Source organism: Callithrix jacchus, chromosome 1, assembly GCF_049354715.1.
Source record: "Callithrix jacchus isolate 240 chromosome 1, calJac240_pri, whole genome shotgun sequence".
Taxonomy (NCBI): domain Eukaryota; kingdom Metazoa; phylum Chordata; class Mammalia; order Primates; family Cebidae; genus Callithrix; species Callithrix jacchus.
Genome location: NC_133502.1, coordinates 8,295,623 through 8,318,541, shown reverse-complemented (window position 1 = coordinate 8,318,541; position 22,919 = coordinate 8,295,623). Strand labels below are relative to the sequence as shown.

General features: G+C 34.1%; 1 protein-coding gene across 3 annotated transcripts in view; it reads right to left on the bottom strand.

Moving 5' to 3' along the window:
- GPC5 (glypican 5) overlaps positions 1-22,919 on the bottom strand; it is a 1,444,351-nt gene that overhangs the window by 312,547 nt on the left and 1,108,885 nt on the right. The gene's annotated exons all lie outside the window — the stretch shown is intronic.

Here is a 22,919-nt window from a genome sequence, read left to right as displayed (position 1 = left end):
GGGGAATAGGGGAGGGACAGTGAGGGGGGGAGCTGGGGAGGGATAGCCTGGGGAGAAATGCCAAATGTGGGTGAAGGGGAGGAAGACAGCAAAACACACTGCCATGTGTGTACCTATGCAACTCTCTTGTATGTTCTGCACATGTACCCCAAAACCTAAAATACAGTAAAAAAAAAATGAACATCTGACTTTTGCTAAGTAATTTTACATATCTTTCAGACTATCATTTAAATATTATTTTAAATATATTTCAATGAGGATTTCTAAAGTTTATTATTGTTTCCTTTTCTGAGACAAACCCTATGTAATCAGGATGTCTTATTCTATCAATAAATTGCTGCTGTTGATTTGGCAGTATTATCTACTATTTACACATATGTTCATAGTGAAAATTTGGTAGAGACAGATGTGTATATACCATCATACAGTTTTAGTGGGATATAATTTACATTCCACTATGTTCACAGGTTTAGTGTACAATTTCATGCTTTTTAGTATATTAATACAGTTGTGCAAATACCACCATAGTCTAATTGTAGATTTTTATAATCTTGAAAAAGAGTCTTGTACCAGTTAGCTCCCTATTTCCAACCTCTGGATTTTAGACATGCCAGAACGTAGAGAAAACATAAAAAAATTCTAAAACGTCACACGAGGTTATGAAGTTGTAAAAAAAAAAGAGCAAATTATCTATTAATTGTAGATTTAACAGATCTCATCCACACAAATTTCTCTGCTTTGTACCTTCGTATACTCATACACAAAATTTTATAGACTGTTATCAAATGTCTCTCTATGATCTTTTATATCAAAATTTCAAACTTATATTAAGAAAATTTTATTTAATATGTTATATAATGTTTCATATATTTATCTTTAGTTGTGCAGTTTTTCTCTGTCCTTATGGTAATAGCATATCCTTTTTGTTGTTTATATTTGAAAAATAATTTATTATTAGTTTCTTTCAAATAAATAGTTTTGAGGATGAATCTTTGTTTTACTAAGTTTTTAAAATAATTCTTGAACATTGAATTATATTGGATTACACTGCTTTTTTCCCCCTCTAGCTTCTTGGGTTAAATCTATAGAGATAGAAAAATGTAACAGAAATACATAAATCAAAATTAAAAGTATAACGTAGTTGGCTTATTGTTGCTTTTAATCTTCAACATTAGGTTTTCTATATTTTTGATGCTATCAAGAATCAGTATGCATCACTGTTATACTCAAAAGAACCATTATTTTTAAAAATTTCACTTGAATGAAAAGACGGAGGGTAGTTTATAGAGAGAAGAATACGCAGCAGGATACTTTGATTCACGTGTAATTTTCCAAGCCATTTGTGATATGGCTGTTCTGATGACTGTAAACTATTTGAAATGTACAACTTCTACCTTTGTTATCAAATCATATGAGCATAATGTGGCCTAACTCTTCCTCTTTCTCTGCCCCTTATTGAACCATGATTTTGGGCAAGTTTTATTTTGTAATCTCTTGTATATTGTTTGAACACATATGCATAAGTGTACTAATTATATGTCTTGTAATCAGAATAAGAGCCACAAAAATATTTTTACTATTTTGGTTAAGGCCATATTTGCCTCCAAGAAGAAATCAGTCAAGATGTCAAATGACATCATCATAAATGTGTGATGTCATTAAATATGGGGTATGCAGATTGTGGGATACATTGGGAGAACTGCTAAAAAGTTAACTGAGGAATTCCTGTGGATTCTGGAGAGGAAAGCAGGACTTATGCTGTGGCCCACATACATTTTTACATGTTTGTATGAAGCTGAAGAAACCAGAGATTTTGAAAGACAAACCATTCAAGGTTCGACAAAGTTGGGAGCTGATAAAGAGCACTTTTGCTGAGAAACATTGAGTCATCTGGTTTGATTGTGTGATTCAGCTGTCAGATGGTTCTTCTCTGTTCCCTCGCTTTGGATCTATTCCGAATGTCTATCTTCTACAGCTCTATATGATCCCACACTCGGGTTGAGTATGCCTTGAGGCATTACTATATAATTTTATTGAAAACCTAAATTTTGTGTAGATTTGAATCATGTCTACATGTCAAAAGGGCTACTTCCAGGTCGCCAACTCAAATTCCAAAGTTTCTGATGTTACAATAGCAATACCAAAATATGGGTTTCGTTGGTCGGTACAATCATCTAGGTAAGAAATTATGAGGACTAAAGTAATAAACTAATGGCATAGGTGACAGAACAGAAATTAGTTCTGAGAACAAGTTAAAACTAACAGGTTTGATAATGGGCTAGAAATCATACTGAATATGATGGAGTACAGGTTAAAGTCATTATTATCTAATAGGTTTCTGTGTTGTAAGAAAAGTTCTCTGAAGGTTGTATGAATTGATATTGATCAATAAATGCAGAAACAAATGGCAGAACAAATGGTAACATCAATTATGCAAATTTCAACTTTACGTGGCTTATTAGTTGAGATAATTACTAGGTATGCAGATACCTAGTCTAGAAATCAGAAGAATATCCACTTGGTCTAATCAAAACAGTCATAAATAAAGCCTTGAGAGTATAATGAGTTCAGCCATGGAGAGTCACTACAGTGAGGAATAAAGTAAGTAAAAGTGAGACTTTTTAGAAGTAAGAGAGAACCCTTTGAAGAAGACATACAAGTTTCAAAGTAGAAAGAACAGAGAGATGACCATGGAAAGTAAGGACGTGTCAATGAAGGGAGTGACCAACAATGTTTAGCATTTGAAACAGGTTAAATTATTTAGAAACTAGAAAAGCATGTCTTGGACTTAGAATCCAAGACGACACAGTGAAACAGTCAAGAAATCTCCTGGGAACCTGAGTCCAGGATGGAGAGATCACCGAGTAGAGCAATCAATGCAAAGCATGGAAATGAAAGAAAATTATTTCAAAGAGTGGAACTAACCCAAAATTCTTTTAAAATTCATGACTTCTTCTGAAATAATTAACATTCTGATGTCACTGGCAAATTTGAGCCTTACCACTGGTTTAGCCTTTAAGCTATTTTTTTTCCATGTATCTTCCTCTTACAAAGTAACTTAGGTTTTTTAAAATGTTCTTGTTCTTTAAATATGAAATCGACTCTTCTTCAATTTTATAAAGTGAGAAAATATGATTCCTGCAGATCCCACAAATATATTATCTGGTCATTCTTATTTTTCTTTTCTGTTAATCCTTATTTTGTGACCTCTTTCTGAGACCACATATGTGCTCTTAAGGGCAAGGACTGTAACGTACTTCTCTTGGTATTTACAGTGCTGAAAAAGCTGCTCCCATTTCAATATGCGTTTGTTGAAATGGAAATTTTTGATAGGCATTATTCTCTTCCTTCACTCTTCACACATACTTTAAGTTAGTATTTCCAAGATAGTATTGTGAAATATTACACCAAATTCTCACAATTAAAAATGGATTTTCATTAAACAAGTTTGGGAAACAGTTTTCAGTATTTCACTTTTTGGAGATTTCTAATTTTATATTAGCACAGTAAAATCTCAGAGAAACCCCTGAATGTTTTAATATTTTAAATTAACACATATTAGTATCTTGTAGTACTAACTGGAAAACGATAAACTCTTTAAACAGCTAAAACGTATTTCTAGTTTGCCCTTCAAGAAAAGTCTTGAGAGACTTGCTTGACTTCTTTTCTCTCTCACACCAACTGGTCTACATTTTGATTAGTTTTCTATTTCCATAGAGAGTTTCATAATTCCTTTTTTTGTTTGTTGGTTCTTCTCACGTTATTCTTGCACCGGCAGTATTTCTTCTTACACCTCCTACCTCCTACTGTTTCTCAAAACCAAATGAGTTTAACATCTAGACTTCATCTCAAGATCCCTTATGTTTCACCCCAGTGAAGCAATTTTCATGCTCTGCCACGCCAAATCTAAATCAAAATAAAAACAGGTTGCTTTCTTCTTGTCTTTACACTAAGCTTTTACCTTACTCTTAGTTGCTCCTTCAGATGAAATGATATTCCTATGTGCAAGTATATTATGGCAGTTCTCTGTTTTTGCAAAGTAAATGACTGGAGAAATTCTTGGTTGCTAAGCATCTCAAATTTCAATGTTATTCAACATTTTTTTTTCTTAAAAAAATATCTGTTTAATCTGACCAATTGTGACTTTAAAGAATTTAAGAAGGCTTTTAAGATCTCAATTTTTATTTAATTGTTTTCTGTCTCTTTTTCTTTTTGGCTACCTGGTTTTAGACCACCCAAACTATGATAAATGTCACTGTTTGGGTGACCGAGACATAAAAAATCTTAAACTATCATATATTGGGCTTCACTGTGTGCTTCAATTCTTCAATTTTTAAAAAATTATATATACATATATTTTTTTATTGTACTTTAGATTCGGTGGTACATGTGCACATCATGCAGAGTTGTTGCATAGGTACACACATGGCAATGTGATTTGCTGCCTCCATCCCCCTTGTCATCTAAATCTGGCATTTCTCCCCATTATCCCTCCCCAACTTCCCTACCCTAGTTCCCCACAACAGACCCTAGTGTGTGATGCTCCCCTCCCTGTGTCCATGTGTTCTCATTGTTCAACACCCGCCTATGAGTGAGAACATGCGGTGTTTGATTTTCTGTTCTTGTGTCAGTTTGCTGTTTCAAAACATAAAGAGATTCTCTCTGTTTCAGAATTCAAAGAATTCTGGTCCTGGGAACATAAGTATGAATATATGTAATATTCACGATTATCACAAAATCTAAACAGCATCGTCAGCATTGTTTCCTGCACACAGTGTGCTCCACATTCTAGTTAGAGCTCTATTTGATTATGTTCCAAGATGAGAAGTAATGGGCGAGAGTCTAACTCAAACATTGGTAGGGATGTTAATCCCTTGGCTTTTTCTAAAAGTTGAGCTTAAAAATAAACAAACCAAAGCAAAATAAAACCGTAAAAACAGATGGATATGTGCTTCTTTTCTGCCTCACTGATCCAAATATTATCAGGAAAATAATTATGTTGTTTATGCTGCTGCTGTTGCTGCTGATAATGAGGTAAACACATTTTGATCTATCTTTCCCAGTGCCATAAATCAAGTAGTTTTTACATAAAAAACAAATGCAAAAATCTTCTGTGTACCTTTACTGAGTTTTGACAAACTTCCATACCTGAACATGAATCAAAACATAGATTCAAAGCAAGTTTTTTACAACTCCTTTTTCAGGTCTTACATAGATAATACCTGCCATTGGAATATGTTACTTGAAACATATTCTTTACTTTTGGCCTCTGGGTCCTGATTGAATATTAAGACAAAAGAAATCAATTTTGATACTTAGTTATTTCTGTAATTTAATAAAATTATAGATTTGCTCTCACTTTGTACATGCCATAAACTTCGTAGATATTACCAACTACTCCTCAAAATGACAAAGGTATTATCAGAGACATATATACTGAATAGAGAGAACGTAATTATTTCGGGCTAAAGAACCTATTCCCATGGAAGTAATTTAATAAATAATATAGGCTGTTGACCTGGATAAGAATGCTTCCTTCTTACTGAGACTGCATTAAAACATTAGCTAAGATTCTTATATGTTCATTTTTTGAATAATAATTCTATTATTGGAATTAAATAATAAATATCTAAGTAACATAAATGGAATAAAATTATATGTAAGATAAAAAATTCACAACCAATAGATTTAAAATGCTTAAAATCAAAACACTAAAAACAAAAACATTTTTTATTTCTTTGAAGAATAGATATTTCTGGCTTTAGAAATAGGGACTCATTCAGTATACTTGAATTAAGGTTGCCAGTGATATTATATATTGCAGATAAATAGCTCTAGTAAGCCTCCAAAGTCAAGGCATACAAAAAGGTCTCTCTCCTCTCTCTCTCTCTCTCTCTCTCTCTCTGTGTGTGTGTGTGTGTGTGTGTTAAAAGAAGCTTTCCCCCTTTTACCCCTACGTTCCTGCCTAAAACTCTTACTTTAAAGAGAGGTTTTTAAAATTACTTGAAATCAGAAACTCAAATCAGAAAAAGTCAAACTGTTTGAGGATGTCAAATGGAAGGATACTTTGTTCTTAGCAGACTTAATTTTCTCCTCTGCTGCTAATGGGTAATAAGTTCTAGTTTGCTGTTATTTTTCTTGAAGGAGGCATTGTTCTCATTTGCTGAACATTCAAAAACTATATATACTAGTGCATGATGGTCATTCATATAAATAATAAGTCATTTCAATGCCAGAAAATGGTATTAACATACTGAAATACATAGATAAATGTTAAATTGACCTGGCTTTGGTTCAAGTGTCTAAACAGAGGTGAACTCTGCCTTCAAACCCATAGAGAGAACAGCTTGCAAAGTGGTAAACCCCAATTTGTTTTGCTTGAATACAGATTATTAACTTGAGTCCAGGATAATTTTTAAAACGGAAATACAGATCCTTCACAACCTGCAACATCAGAAAAATAAAAAAGGTTTTCTATCTCTGTTAGCATGACTAGGTAAGTAATTAAGCCACACAGAAATTAGCTGCACTTTAGTGAGTATAGTTTCATTTCTTGTATTTTCTTTGACCTGATATGTTGAGTCAGAAACAACTATAATACTTTTATACTTGCAGACTGTACCTTATTCAATAAAGCTCATAATCTAAACAGGTCCCTATAGTTAAATTATTTATTTATTTTCCATCTTGTTTTTCCTTTTTTCATTTCAAAAATGAGAGCATTCATATTTTAAATATAGCCAGAAATAATAGTAGGTATTGGAAAAGGCTGCCCACTGGAGATATTTTATCATCTATTTTAAATGCTGCATGTCTCTAAACTTCATTTACATTGTACCACCTGTCACCTTCAGTATGTATAGTCTTTTCTAATTTTCTAATTTCTGTGGGTACATGCTAGGTGTATGGGGTATATGAGATGTTTTGATACATGCATACAATGTGAAATATGCACATCATGCAGAATGGGTTATCCAATTTGTAGGGCAGATTTGATATTAACAAAGTAACCAAGAAATAAAACCAAAAAATAAGAATTCTGGGAAAAGTAATGGAAAGATTAAGGTGTTGAGATTTTACCATATGAAGAAGAAAAATATAAGCAAACTGGGGATAGTTTTAAAATTTTTATGTCTTCACTTTTCCACATAAAAATTGTACATATGTAGCTTAGTATACAATACATTTTACATAAACTTAGTATTTCTAAATATTGTAATTGTCATTGATGTTTAAAGCTCTTGTGTGTAAAATTTGACAAATACCAGAAAGAAAGACTTGGATATTTTATTGCTGGAAATTATTAAACATTATTGTTATTTGTTTAGCATAACTTAAATATAATGTATTTTATATATTTAAAATTTGTCTGTTGACATTATATATCTATATAATTTATTTTTTAATATGGAAGCATTGCCTAGTGTATGAGATCATTCTTGTCATTTTGATAATGTTAATTCTATAATTCTTGCTTGGTACATTTACTTATAATATTTTATTTTCTTTAATTAAAAATGATGGTTTTTCCCACTTTAAATCAGCCACACTTTATCTTCATCAATTTTTGTGTCCTTTGCCTGATTTTAGAAGTTTAAAGGTTGATCTCAACTTTCACATGTTCAATTTGAAAATAATAGCCATAATTTTTCTAATTTGTGAGTTTTTAAAAATAATTTTCCATTGCCAACAAGAAACTATGAATAGAATACAAAGAGTTTTCACAGTTGGTTTTATGCCCTTATGCTTGGAGGCAGGCTTAAATGCTAAATTGCTATATTGATTATAGAGAACAATAGATCTTGAAAGGCTGGCTGGGGCTATCCTATCAGAGCATAATTAATTTATCCAGTCTGGGGTTGACAGGTGCACAAAATATAAGAAGAGAATTCCTTTAAAATTCTGCTGTTTTATTCCTGGAAACTCATTTTGAGTTTCTCTGATGAGTCAGTGAAAGAGACTTCCTTCTTTCCACATCTGCCTCCAGTGACTAAGTCAGCTGAAAATAAACAGGTAAAAATTCCTCAAGCATCTGTATCAACTTCAGGACTTTGTGAATGGCAGAAAATTTGGAATAATGTCATTCACAGATAAAGTCTTTCCTTGCAGTTATATTTTTCTTTAAAGCACTTTGAAAAAATATATTCCTTCACTGATTCAATTTTATGTTTATTATTTTAGGCCATATTTCTCTATTCTCTTTTTTAAAAGGAAGTACAATTCATTTTCACTAATGTTAATATTTCCCTTTTAATCTAAATGCTGTTTCATTTTCTCATCAAAAAACACCAACACCAATCTATTTCCCCTCGAATGTGAATGCACCTAGAATCATAATGCAGAAGTATCTTTTGAAACAAGAAAATTTCTTAACTCCCAATGACAAAATATTTTTTTACTTTACCCCCTCCGTTCACATAAGAGAGGAAAAGATGATCCTAAAACAAATGGAGATATTATCTGAATAATGTGGAAATTAAATTTTTGTATCAAGCTAGTGATTTTGGTTCACACATTTAGTGTAAGCTTCCTTCCAAATACTAATTAAAATGATCAAAAAAGAAATAAAAGTACATTATGTTTCACTATTAATACAAAAAAAAAGTTGGTCCTACAGTTTTGGTTCACTCAAATGAGGGAAGGGCCAGCTGCCTCATGCATTATTTGACACGAGTTGGGAAAACAAACAAACAAAACCACTTGGTTTGTAAGACAGCAGGAGCTGAGAAAAACATAAAAAAAAAAAACAAAAGCAGAAGATAAAAACCATCAGCAATAACATCCAAATCATGTCTCTTAAAAAACCGTCAGAAAATTCTTCCAGTTTCATTCTGGCAAGAGGGCAAATTTAAACATACCTTTGAGCAAAAGTCATATTTTTATGAGACAATTCCCCAAGTGGGCTTTTATAATTACAAAAATGTTAAGAAAACACCATTCTATTAAATGTCAATGGATTTCCAGAATTTCTATGGTTCTGGGATGAGGCTGCAGAAGCAGTTTGCTCCTGGCTTTAGCTAGCTCCTTTCAAAAACTTGTTTACTGTTTATTATCACAAGCAGTAAGGTTGGTGATGGAAATACTAAGCAAGTTTATAAGAGAACCCAACATCATGGAAAACTGAGGTTACATATCACATCCCCCTCTCAAACCAGGTTTGGTATGATTAACAGTTGATGTCAGTCAATATGACCAAGTACCTGGTACATCTTCACTTACTTACCATACCTTCACTACATCGAGGCACTTCTATTTGGCATTTTGAAATTTCAGTTTGGCAATGTAATTTTTTTTAAAAAAAAGCAAAACAAAGCAATATAGTTCAACAACATAAAATCAGCACATATTTTGATATGTATACAGAAACTGGAGAATCTTGTTCCTAAACTATACATATGAGATGCATTTTTATGTTGTGATGGGTGAACTGCAATCTAGTTGAAAAATAACACTTAAAAGTGTATGTCAATTTTAAATATGAAGAAAGTCTTAGGCATATTTTTGGAACCTACGAGAAATATATAGAAAAGGCAACATTTAGATGAAAAATTTTAGTCTTCCTTGCATTAAAAAATAAGAAAATAAGCCTTCACCTAATATTAAGGTATCCATATGATTTCTCAAATCCTTTCTCCGGTGAGAGTTAAAGGAGGTTATTTTAATCGTTAGATGGGGTAAATATAAATTAACCCAGATTGCCCCTGGAAAACCAGGATACATGATCATTTTACCTAACATAAAACATAAAAAAAGCAAAATCTTATTTTTTTATTTTATAGAATTAATAAGTTGGCGAAAAGGATGTTGGATCTGGGGAAACAAAATAATCATTATATCAAAAACTCCAAATATTGTTGTAACATATATATGTTTGAAAGAAATATATATATATTTGAAGGAAATAAGCTTTCAAAGCAATAATATAATACATAAAGATCTATTATATCACTAGGACACCTTACAGTTAAATTAGCACTCCCTGTCACATTATACTACTCTCTAAATACATCTTTATCAGAAGGCTTATCAATATCTATTTAAAAAACAGTAATGAATATGGGAAATACAAATGTAAAAATTCACCCATTGCTATAGTTCAAATTATGCAAGTATAAATGGAGCATTTGTTGAAAACTAGAGAGTGTAGGCTTTAAGAATATGGGCTTTGACATTTGGCAGACCTGGATTTGGTTCTGTTACTATCACAAACCACCTTTGTGACCTTAGATAAGTTAACACCTTAAATGTAAACTGAGATAACTATATTTACATTTAATGAAAATAACCAAAACATTTACTCATAATATTGTAATGAAAATAAAATACTAAAAATTGAATGAAAGCACAGGGTCAGACACATTGTAAATAATATTCACCCTTATTAGCTACTATCATGTAATAAGTATATATATGAAGCATATTACTGGTTTTTAAATATTTCATTGCAATATAGCATGTAAAATATTAAGTACAGAAATATAAAACCCTATGTGTAGTTGATGGAGACTTATAAAAATAGAAGTATATGCATATACCATGTTCATGAATTGAAACATTCAATATTAGCAAGTCAGTCCTTGCCAAATTAGTTTACAGATTTAATGCAATCCCAATCATAACCAGAGCAGATATTTTCACTTGTTAGTTTTTGTTGTGAAATTAGCAAATTAATTATAACATAGTTATGAAATGCAAAGGACTAAGAATTGTGACAATTTTTAAACAGAATAAAAGTAAAGCGCTTTCACAGTTGATCTAAAGATTTGTTATAGAGGATCATATCTGCAAAGTGACTGACCAGAAGCTCTTAACGTTCATCCTCCCCACAAAAACAGCCAGAACAGCAAATAGAAAACAGCATTTTGTTGAAAACAAGAAAAATACCAAGGGTAATCAAAGGAGTAGCAGAAACCCTGTAGAACAACCCATGAGAGCCACATAGAGAATAGAAAGAACCATCTAGTCTCCATCCCCCAGCGAGAACCAGCTCAAGCCAGGAAGAACTTATTCCTCAGAGGAAAAAGTAAGCATAAGGATCCCAGCAGCCTTTTCACCATCTTGGGCATTTCCAGCCTTACCAGTGGGAACCCCTGCAGCCCTTGGAGACACTAAGCCCAGCTGGAGCTTTTTGGAATTCACACAGCTGTGTTCTCCTTGGTGAAGAAGCTGGCACTGTGTCCCAACCCCTGTTGCTGGCACAACTTATGCCCATCTTAAAGCTGGAACTACTACTCAAGTGTGACCTGCTCCACAGGCCACTGTCCATGGATCTTTCCATACCAGAGGCTTAGCTGCTCCTGAACCACCCCCATCCCACGGCTCCACATCCATGAGCCAGTTTGCTACTCTATCTACTCCTCCCAATCACTCAGGCACATGGTGCCTTGAGATCCCAGCTACAGCTGTAAAATCAGTGCCCTGGCAGAGCCTCTCCTTCTATCCTTCCCAGTAAATGCTGTGCCCTAGACTTTAAGCTGAATCTGAAGTGGCACCCTACATCCTAGGAAAATGGTTCCACAGACACTCAGAGTAGTCATGTTCCCTATCCCTGAGCTGAAACAGTACCCTACTTTCTGGGAAAATAGTACCTTGGATACCCAGAACAGTCCCACGCTTCCCCTACATGCTTAAACCATCAGAAAACAAAAATCAAAATAAGTATTTTAACAAAATTCATTTAGATGCAAGAGAATACAGAGACACTTCAACAAAATCAGAGAAACAATTCATGATCTGAATGAGAAATTTAACAGAGATAGGTATAAAAAAAAGAAACAGAAATCTCGAGTTGAAGAATTTCATGAAAAAAATAAAAAACACAATTGATAACTTAAACAACAGACTAGATCAAGCAGAATAAAAAATTTCTGGATTTGAAGACAGATCTCTTGATATGACCCAGGCAAACAAATAGAAAAAAATGAATTTTTTAAAAATGAAGGGAGTCTACAGGGGTTGTGCCACAGCATTAAACAAGAAAATATTTGTATTATAGGAGTTGCAGAAGAAGACATGAGAAAAGGCATGCAAAACTTATTTAATATAATTATAAATGAAAACGTTCGTTCCAAATGTTGGGAGAGATATGGACATATAGATTTAGAAAGCTCAAATAGATGCTAATAAATTTAATCCAAAAAGGTCTTCTCTGAGGCATAATATAGTCAAATTTCTAAGACAGAGAATTCTGAAAACTTCAAGAGAAAAACATCAAGTCACATGTAAGAGAATCTTTATTAGCCTAACAGCAGATTTTTCAGCAGAAACCTTACATGCCAGGAAAACATGGAATGATATATTTAAACCACTGAAGAAAAAAAATAACTGCCAGTCAAGAACACTGTACCTAATGAAAACACACTTCAGGATGAAAGATAAAGGCTGTTCCAGACAAGCAAAAACTGTGATAACTAATTCCAAGTAGGTTTGCATACAAGAAATGTTCAAGGGAGTTACATCTGGAAGAAACAGGATAGTATCACCATCGTGAAAAAACGCAAAAGTATACATCTCACTGATAGAGCAAATAGACAAACCAGAAAGACAAAGTAATCAAAACTTACAACTTCAGAAAACCACCAAATTGCAAAGATGAACAATAAGAGATGACATTATGTCAAGTGAAATGAGCCAGGCAATGAAAGATAAATATTACATGTTATCACTCATGTAAAAGCCAAAAATGTTGATCTTACAGAAGCAGCGAGTGGAATAGTAGTTTCTAGAGACTGGAAAATGTAGGTGGGGGTTGGGCAAAACATAGTGAGGTTGGTTAATTGATACAAAATTACCGCTAGATAGGAGGAATAGAGTCTAGTGTTCCATAGCACTGGAGGATGACTATAGTTACCAATAACTTATATTTTCAAATAGGTAGAAGAGAGGATATTAAATGTTCCCAACACTAAGAAATGATAAATGTTTGAGGTGATGGATATGCTAATTACCCTGATTTAATCACTACAAATGGTATACAGGTATTGATATATCACACTTTATTCCATATTATAGACAATTACTATGTGTCGATTACAATTTTAAAAGTGGAAATTTGTTATAAAAACAATGGTATTTAAAACAGACCCTTTCTGGTAAAAGAACCGATAAATAAATCAATGAAAGAGAATAGACTTCAGAGACAGGCCTACAAATATTTAGTCATTTGATCTAACACAAACATGCCACTGGAATGAAATGAAAAAAATAATGTATTTGGTAAATTGTACTGGAGCACATGAATATTGTTGTGGGAAAAAATAAAATGAAACTTGATTTCTAATTTACGTGAGGCAAAAATGAATTCCATATGGACTACTAGGCATACATGTGCAAAGTAAAAATCTTTTAGAAAATAGGGTAGGAGAAAATACTCGTGAGCTTTGTATGCTCATGGACATTCTTCAAAAACACTTTTTGTAACAGAAAAAAATTAATAAAGTAGCCTTCATTAAAATTAAGAACTTCTGTTCATTTAAAGACACCATTAACAAAGCAAAGAAGACAATTTCTAAAGAGGGATGTTAACAATATAACTAGTATCTAAAATAAGAAAAAAATAGAAAATCAAATGAAATTGAGTAAAAAGAATTCAATGCAAAAAAGGGAACATGCATATTATCAGTGTTTTAACTTTTCATGCAGTAAGTTATTTTTTTCAAATTGTGTTTTTCTTATTTCATCCAAGTTTATGTTTTTCAGTTAGTTTTTGCATAATAAATATTTTTCATATAATATTTTCAAAACACTGGGAAGTAATACATAGATACAAAACCATCCGTCTTGTACTACATTGCCAAGAGGGATTCATTTCTACATTTTTATGTACCACTTTTACAAGCATTTCAGAAACATTTAAAAAAATACACTTATTTTCTTCCTACAAACAAGCCCATTCAAAAGTGGGCAAAGGACATGAACAGACACTTTACGAAAGAAGACATATATGAGGCCAACAGTCATATGAAAAAATGCTCATCGTCACTGGTCATCAGAGAGATGCAAATCAAAACCACATTGAGATACCATCTCACACCAGTTAGAATGGCGATCATTAAAAAATCTGGAGACAACAGATGCTGGAGAGGATGTGGAGAAAAAGGAACACTTTTACACTGTTGGTGGGAGTGTAAATTAGTTCAACCATTGTGGAAGACAGTGTGGCGATTCCTCAAGGCCTTAGAAATAGAAATTCCATTTGACCCAGCAATCCCATTACTGGGTATATATCCAAAAGACTATAAATCGTTCTACTATAAGGACACATGTACACGAATGTTCATTGCAGCACTGTTTACAATAGCAAAGACCTGGAATCAACCCAAATGCCCATTGATAATAGACTGGATTGGAAAAATGTGGCACATATACACCATGGAATATTATGCAGCAATCAGAAATGATGAGTTCGTGTCGTTTGTAGGGACATGGATGAATCTGGAGAACATCATCCTCAGCAAACTGACACAAGAACAGAAAATGAAACACCGCATATTCTCACTCATAGGTGGGTGATGAAAAATGAGAACACATGGACATAGAAAGGGGAGTACTAAACACTGGGGTCTATTGGGAGGGCCAGTGGGAGGGGGAGGTGGGGAGGGATAGCCTGGGGAGAAATGCCAAATGTGGGTGAAGGGGAGAAGAAAAGAAAGCACACTGCCATGTGTGTACCTACGCAACTGTCTTGCATGCTCTGCTCATGTACCCCAAAACCTATAATCCAATAAAAAATTTAAAAAAAAAATACACTTATGGTTACTAAAAGACTTTTCTCATATATTCTATTTATTTAATATTATAATCTCAGTATTTCTCTACATTATTCCATAATCTTCAAAATATTATTTTAAGATTAACATCATTATAATAAGCCATATGTATACGTCTTTACTTGAATCTTCATTTGTTATATCCAATATGGAGATCTAAAGTTCTATGAGTATTTATGTAACTTTGTACATTTACATTTTAGAACCAGCTAGTATTCCCTACGAGGCCACCTCCCGTACTTCACCCAACTGGGTAAGTCTTCTGGCCTTCTTGGTCTTTAGTGTTCTCATTATTTTATTAACATGATTACTACTCTGAGATGTTGTAGGGACAATGGTCATACAACAAAAGTAAAAGTTCTCTACAATGTAATATATGTGTTGTCCTTATATCGTATTTTCTATAGTCTCAGGGGTATTTATCATTACAATTTTGTATAGAGGCATATGTAGCCATCAATTCTTTTCTACTGAACAGAAGTTTCTTTCTTCCACAAAACCTTCCTTCTCTTTTTCCTAATCAATCAAATCTATTTTTGAACTGGACCACTTGCAAATTGTCTGGCCATTGCAAAAATAAGCTGGTCAAATCAATTAATAAAGGACCCCAGACATTTAGAAATTGATCCAATTTTGTAAATATAGATTAGATCTACTTTAAATGTATTTTTAAATAACAGTATTAAATATCGATCATAAGAAAATAACTTGGATCCCCCATTAACAAACACTAATATTTTATTACATTGTATTTTTCTTTAATTCAGAATTCCTGATTATGCTTTTCTATTGGCCCAGTATTATATTATTCATATTTATATTCATCTAACACCTTAAGGCACATCTCATACACTTAGGAAGCTGCAAAGCAATTGCTTTTATTTATGTGTTGAAAGAAGAGAGAAAACTACTTAATAGCTTTGTCTAAAATTGTTTTCTTCATAGAGTTTGTCACATTATTCATGATAGAGCTTTTCATATTGATTAACAGAGATGAGCATGCTGGAGATTTTTTATTTATTTTAACCTACATACATATATTGGTATTTTGCAATTCATGTGTGAAAAGGCCCCAACATTTATAAACAGTCACATAATGAATGTAAAAACCAAAGTCAGTTAATCTAAAACTAGTGCTATAATGTCCTTAAAAGTGCTTTCTTAAGGAAAATGTTTGTTTCTCTAATAATCCAGAAAATTCAGAAAAGAATCTTACTATCAATTAAATAGAATTATTAATTAATTCTAGCCTTTGTGTTTCTTTCTCTTTTTGAGGCGGAGTTTCACTCTTGTTACCCAGGCTGGAGTGCAATGGTGCGATCTCGGCTCACCGCAACCTCCGCCTCCTGGGTTCAGGCAATTCTCCTGCCTCAGCCTCCTGAGTAACTGGGATTACAGGCACACGCCACCGTGCCCAGCTAATTTTTTGTATTTTTAGTAGAGACAGGGTTTCACCATGTTGACCGGGATGGTCTCAATCTCTTGACCTCGTGATGCACCTGCCTCGGCCTCCCAAAGAGCTTGAGCCACCGCGCCCGGCCTGCCTTTGTGTTTCTTTCATTGGATTTAAGACAATAAATTAAGAAAAGTGAAGGGCGGTAAAAAATCATAGCCCCGATATACCACCTTCTCAAAATCAATGTTTAGGCAAGAGACAATTATATAGAAGACATTATCAAAATGGATTCCATAAAGTAAGAGCAGATAGCAATGTGAGTACCAATACTACCAAGATACTGGGGCAAAGGAGGCTATATGGAGGCAACAGAAGCAGAAAAATGGGAAGGGAGGCATAGAAAGAAAGAGAGAAGGAAAGAAAAAACTATCATGAGAGTGAACAAGCAACCTATAGAATGGAAGAAAATTTTTGAAATTTATCTATCTGACAAAAGACTAATATCCAGAATCTACAAAGAACTTGAACAAATTTACAAGAAAAAAACAGCCTCATCAAAAGTGGGCAAAGGATATGAACAGACCCTTTTCAAAAGAAGACATTTATGTGGCTAACAAACATAAGGATAAAAACCTCATCACGGGTCATTAGAGAATTGGAAATCAAAACCACAGTGAGATACCATTGCAGGCAGTTAGAATGGTGATCATTAAAAGTCAGGAAACAATAAATGCTGGAGAGGATATAGAGAAATAGGAATGCTTTTACACTGATGGTGGGAGTGTACATTAGTTCAACCATTGTGGAGGACAGTGTGGTGATTCCTTAAGGATCTAGAACCAGAAATACCATTTGACCCAGCAATCCCATTACTAGGTATATACCCAAAGAATTATAAATCATTCTACTATAAAGACATAAGCACACTATGTTTATTGCAGCACTATTCACAATAGTAAAGACTTGGAACCAACTCAAATGCCCATCAATGACAGACTGGATAAAGAAAATGTGGCACATATACACCATGGAATACTATGCAGCCATAAAAAAGGATAAGTTCATGTCATTTGCAGCGACACGAATGAAGCTAGAAATCATCATTCTCAGCAAACTAACACAGGAATAGAAAAACAAACACAGCATGTTATCACTCATAAGTGGGAGCTGTAAAATGAGAACCTATGGGTACAGGGAAGAGAACATCACACACGGGCCTGTCAGGGGCTGAGGGGCAAGGGGAAGGAAAGCATTAGGAGAAATACCTAGTAGATGACAGGTTGGTGGGTGCAGTAAACCACCATGGCATGTGTATACCTATGTAACAAACCTGAACATTCTGCACATGTATCCCAGAACTTAAAGTATAGCAAGAAGAAGAAGTAGAAAGAAAAAAGAAATGGGAAAAAGGAGGAAGAGAGGTAGGAAGGAAGGAAGAAAGTAGTGAAGCAAGAGAGGGTAAGAAAGGAAACAGAGAAAGAAAAAGTAGAACAGGAAGGAGGGAGGGAGGTGAAAAGGATAGATAAAAGGAAGGGAAGAAATAAAAAAGAGGAAAAGGTGGGGAGAGAAGGAAGGACAGGTGGGGAAAGGAGGAGAGGGAATGGAAGTGGAGGAGGAGAAATAGACAATCCATTTTTGAATATGTAAAATGTGGTTACTCTAAACAGACTAATTTGGAAAAGTTCAAGTTATTTGGTGAACTAGCCTGGTCTAATGAAATTAGCCTCAGGCAAGGATCAAAATACTTCAGTTGTAGTTCTAAATAGGTCACTAGCTTCCAGGGTAATTTTAAAGAAATATATTAACCTTATTCTTCCTTAACCTTCTTAATATGAAAAATTAAATGTTTAGACTGCCATCTGTAAGATTCCTTCTAGCCTTAAAATCCTATCCTTTCAAAAATTTCCACAGTAGTAGACACATTAATAAAAAAAATTAAAAAGAATAAGATAGTGACGCTATTTAGATGAGACATTTTCAGTGTCTTTGTAATTGATTGGATTTATAAAACGCCGTCCTCATACAACGACCGTCAACTTTGTATCTGAAGGTTTGTTTGACTAAGGAGTTTGGAATGAGCTTCTCACTTGGTATGTCAGCAATGAAATATGGAGATGGATAATATACTCTTAGGCTGGCAGGATTCTGACAGGCATTACCAAAGATGTCGCTGTTTATGGTATCTGTGGGAGAGCTGTAATGTACTAGTACACCTGGGAGACTGGTTGTAAACTTATATTAGGCAATCAGGGAGATGATGATAAACACTACTTGAAAGAAGCTAGTGACATGAACATATTTTACTCGATGCCTGGAATACAAGAATTCAGATAAGCCTGTGCGTATGTTTAGCTCTGACAGTGGAATTTACAGTCTGTGCATTGATCAAATCACATAAAAATTAAAACTCCTTGAAGAAGTCAGTTGTCTCCTTTTACTGATCACTTGAGCTATATGGTGCAGTTACAGTCGCCTTTGAAATGGAAAGCATTTATTTAAGTCACAGATAAAAAGGTTGTTCTTAGGAACCTTTCTGTCACAATTTCAATTATTTTCTGACAAATTATTTTATGATAAATTTTCTTTCACAGATGCTGACACTGACTACGCTTCTGTAAATCTGCACTTGGAGAATGCTTTAATTTTTAACGTAGAAATATGCATTCAGCTATTTGCATTTAAAAGATTTTTCATGAGTTGCTGAAACATGATGTAAATGAATACCTTCTCTTCATACTACTTTAGACATGGAATTTTAAACGTGGCAGCAGTTCTTGGAACCCCCCTTCATTGTAAGCCAAAAACGAGGATATATAAATCTTTTCAGAGCTAAACACTGCAACATACCTCATTACATATTTTCTTTGATAAATATGAACAAAGCAGAAGATTTGAAAAATGTCAAGAGGTCAAAACTTACAAAGAATTAGACATACACACTAATAAGCCTGCGTAACAAAAATAATTAATATTTGATATATTGTATTTGACTGTTTTTTCTATGATTAATGTATACAAAATTATGATATTAATACACATACAATTTTATGGTCTTTTTTGCATTAAATTTTTACCAAAAGACTTTGGCCAGATCATCAGTCTCCAAAAACCATGATATTCATGGTTACTCATATGTGTAGATATGCCATAATTTAATAATTTCCCTACCTGAAAATAGTTGCTTCAGATTTTTGTCATTATAAACAATGCCAAAATGAAAATCTTTGCTCATAAACTTACTTTTTGCCTTTGTTTTTCCCTTAGGCTGGACACCTAGAATGTGATTATGGAATCAAATGGTTTGCATTTTCTCAGTGCCATCTGCATAAATTAGGAGACAACAGAGGGAAGAAGGCCAATCTCTGAATATTCCGATCTTTGCAACAGAAAGTATGCTAATGAAAGTAAAATAGCACTTTGTTCAAATCTGTTTCCCTTTTGTTAGTGGTGGAATGAACATTGGGTTCTTATACTTTTTTACTGGTATATATCCTTCATTTATATATTTCTATATCTGTGTATATATTCAGCATGTATTAAAACTACTAACCGAACACTACTATTGGAAATGTATCTGACAAAGATACTTGACAACGATAGTCAAATTGTTTTAGAAATGCTGCATTTTACTATCTGCCATGAAGACTACTACTACATATTAGTTTATTAAAGGCTTGGAGACGATGCACACTAAATAAACTTGAACATTATTCAGTTAAAAAAATACCCAAATACATTTTAATACTCATCCATTTTTCCAATAACTATTAATATTCTGGTAAGCTAATGTTACATGAAAAATACATACTGGAAATTCACTATTAAATATATCTGTTCCTTGTCTAATTTTTGTGAACAATTTTTCATGCTTGCATCTTAATTTAATACATATTATTAAAATAATCATTATCAATGCTCACACTGTTCTACTGAGGTGAGTTTTTGTATTGTCCTCAGACTTGCTCTATTAATTCCAACCTCCACGCTTTGTCATTTCCATTTCTAATATGCAAGTGCAAGGGAATGTGATGTTTTGGTATGACATTTCTATGGCAAATGAAAGCTATGTGCAAAGTAAGTTACTGGCAAACAGGATCATGTGAAATCAACCCAATATTCCCATAGACAGTTTTTTTTATAAACCAATATTCCCATAGACAGTTTTTTAATAAACATATAAATGAACTCTTCTAGGCTTAAAGATTAAAATGTGTATTTGTTTGAGTTCCTTCCTCAAGAACTTACTCTCAGGACTCTCAAAAAGCATTAAAGAACAGAAACTCACCAAATCACTGCCTCCAGTGAGATGCCAGAAGCCTCACTCATCATGATTGCTTCTGGACCCCTCCCTAGTTCCTGTTTTCTTACATTTTGTTACAGTTCTTTCCCGCTACATAAACCCTGAGTTTGAGCCAGTCAGCGAGATGGAGTTGAGGCTGAGCTCCCCTTTCCTGGGCTGCAGAACCTGATCAAAGTTTCTTTCCCGGCAATAGTCACTGTCTCAGCGATTGCCTTTCTGTGCAGTGAGCAGCAAGACCTAAACCCAACCCTTGGTGTTTTGGTAGCACTGAAGAGAGTGATTAATTATAATCCCAGCACTTTGGGAGGCTGAGGCAGGCGCATCACAAGGTCAAGAGTTTGAGACCAGCCTATCTAACATGGTGAAACCCCATTTCTACTAAAAAATTACAAAAATTAGCTGTGCATGGTGGCATGAGCCTGTAGTCCCAGCTACTTGGGAGGCTAAGGCAGGAGAATTGCTTGAACCTGAGAGGCGGAGGTTGCAGGGAGCTGAGTTCGCACCATTGCACTCCAGCCTGGGTGACAGAGCAGGACTCTGTCTCAATAAAGAAAAATAAGAGTAGAAAGAAGCAGACATGAAAAATGTGGACTCAGAGAAGAAACAGCAAAGAGAGAAGCCACAGCGCTCTAGGTCTTTATTGTTTTCCATTTCTTCCCTCAGGACTCCATGAATCCCAGCCACATTCCTGACCATGGAAGTTCCTGACATTTCCCAGAATAATTCAAAGCAACCCTTTGAAACTAACCTAATTTAAATGGGTACTGGTTCTTTGCAATTTAATGAATTTTGACTAGAACTCTGATCATATCGCATTTGACTTTGTGGGCCAAAATCTAGCACAGAAGGATTCAATCTAAGATCAAGGATACGATTATATAGGTATCTTTGGAAGTATAACTGAAAGCGAATATGGCTTTCATCCTTAAACCTTTGGATATGTTTATTGCTTCTTCCCTACCCTCCTCTAGCTTTTATTTCTTGTACTATATGCTTTGGCATTTTATTTTTTATCTTGTACTGTTCATGAATTGTTTTATATCTTAATATATAACCCTTTCTAAAATTTAATTCTATACCATTTCATTTTACTGTCTAATTCATATTGTTTCCTCTACTGCTTGTGAGCTTTTTGAGCACTGAGAATACATCACATAATCTTATATTTTTCCATATATGAAATACTCACTAAAAGCTACTTGAATTAATATTTTGCAGAAAAGGTCTAGGGAATTTTCCTACCTTACTAAAATTTCCATTTTCCACCTTAAAAAAAAAAGCCTGGTAATGATTCTTCCTTCCATTAAGGGCTGTGAGATGCATGTAGAATGTTATGTATGAAAAATACAGTCTAGGAAGTTACTGTTATGAGGCAGAACACATAAAATAAATGATGACAAACATCATCCTCCTTTGCCTAACTGTTTTGTCACTGTTCACTGCTTGATGCAGAGGTATATTCTTCCAAGGTGAAAGGCCTTGGGAAAGAAAGAAAGCTGCATAGGACAAAACCGTATTTCAAGGAAGCCTGACTTCTGTCATTTAATTGAGACAGAGTTGCACTCTGCTGCCCAGGCTGGAGGGCAGTGGTATGTTCACTGCAACCTTTTTCCTCCCAGGCTCAAGTGATCATCCTACCTCAGCCTCCAAAGTAGCTGGGGCAACAGGGTGCCACCCTGCTCAGTTATTTTTTTTTAAACCTTTTATAGAGATGAGATCTCACTATATTGCCCAGGCTGGTCTTGAACTTACGGGCTCAAATGATCTTCTCACTTCAGCCTCCCAAAGGGCTGGGATGGCAGGCATGAGCCACCTTACCAGGTCTGTTTCTGTCATTTAGTATCATCACCCAGGTGGTATTGGAGAAAAGGGGTTTGTTATGAAGAAAACTCACACCCTTAGTTAGGTTTTTGAATTGCAAATCTAATCTGTGTAAATGTTTTATTAGTAACATAAACAGTTCCAATCTTAAATATTCTCCAAGGACCCTAAAAAAGATGTGGTTCCTATAATAAAAATAAAGAAATAAAAAAGTTGACCCCCCCATCATGAATTTCCTTTAATTCTACGTTTCTCTGTCTAATCCTTTAGCTCTCATAAAGCAATGGCTTTCATACCAGAATGTAGTTCATCTGATGGAAGCCCACCAATGAGATCTTTTCAAACACACATTCACCCTCTATTTAACTCTATGGGACTGGAATGTCTGCTGAACGTATGTTAAGCCAAGACGTGGGGCTGAGGAGATATCTGTTTTAGGTTCCAAAACTCACTCTTACCTAAAAAAAACTTACGTTTAATACTCTAAGCCATATTACGCTGGCTTCAGCATAATCTGTTAGCTTCTTTTTTCAATAGAATGTTTAGACACAATAATAGTAAAAGTAAATAAACATTCCCATTATAAATAACTGAATTAATGTAAAGAAATGCTCTGATGGTAATGTTAATGAAG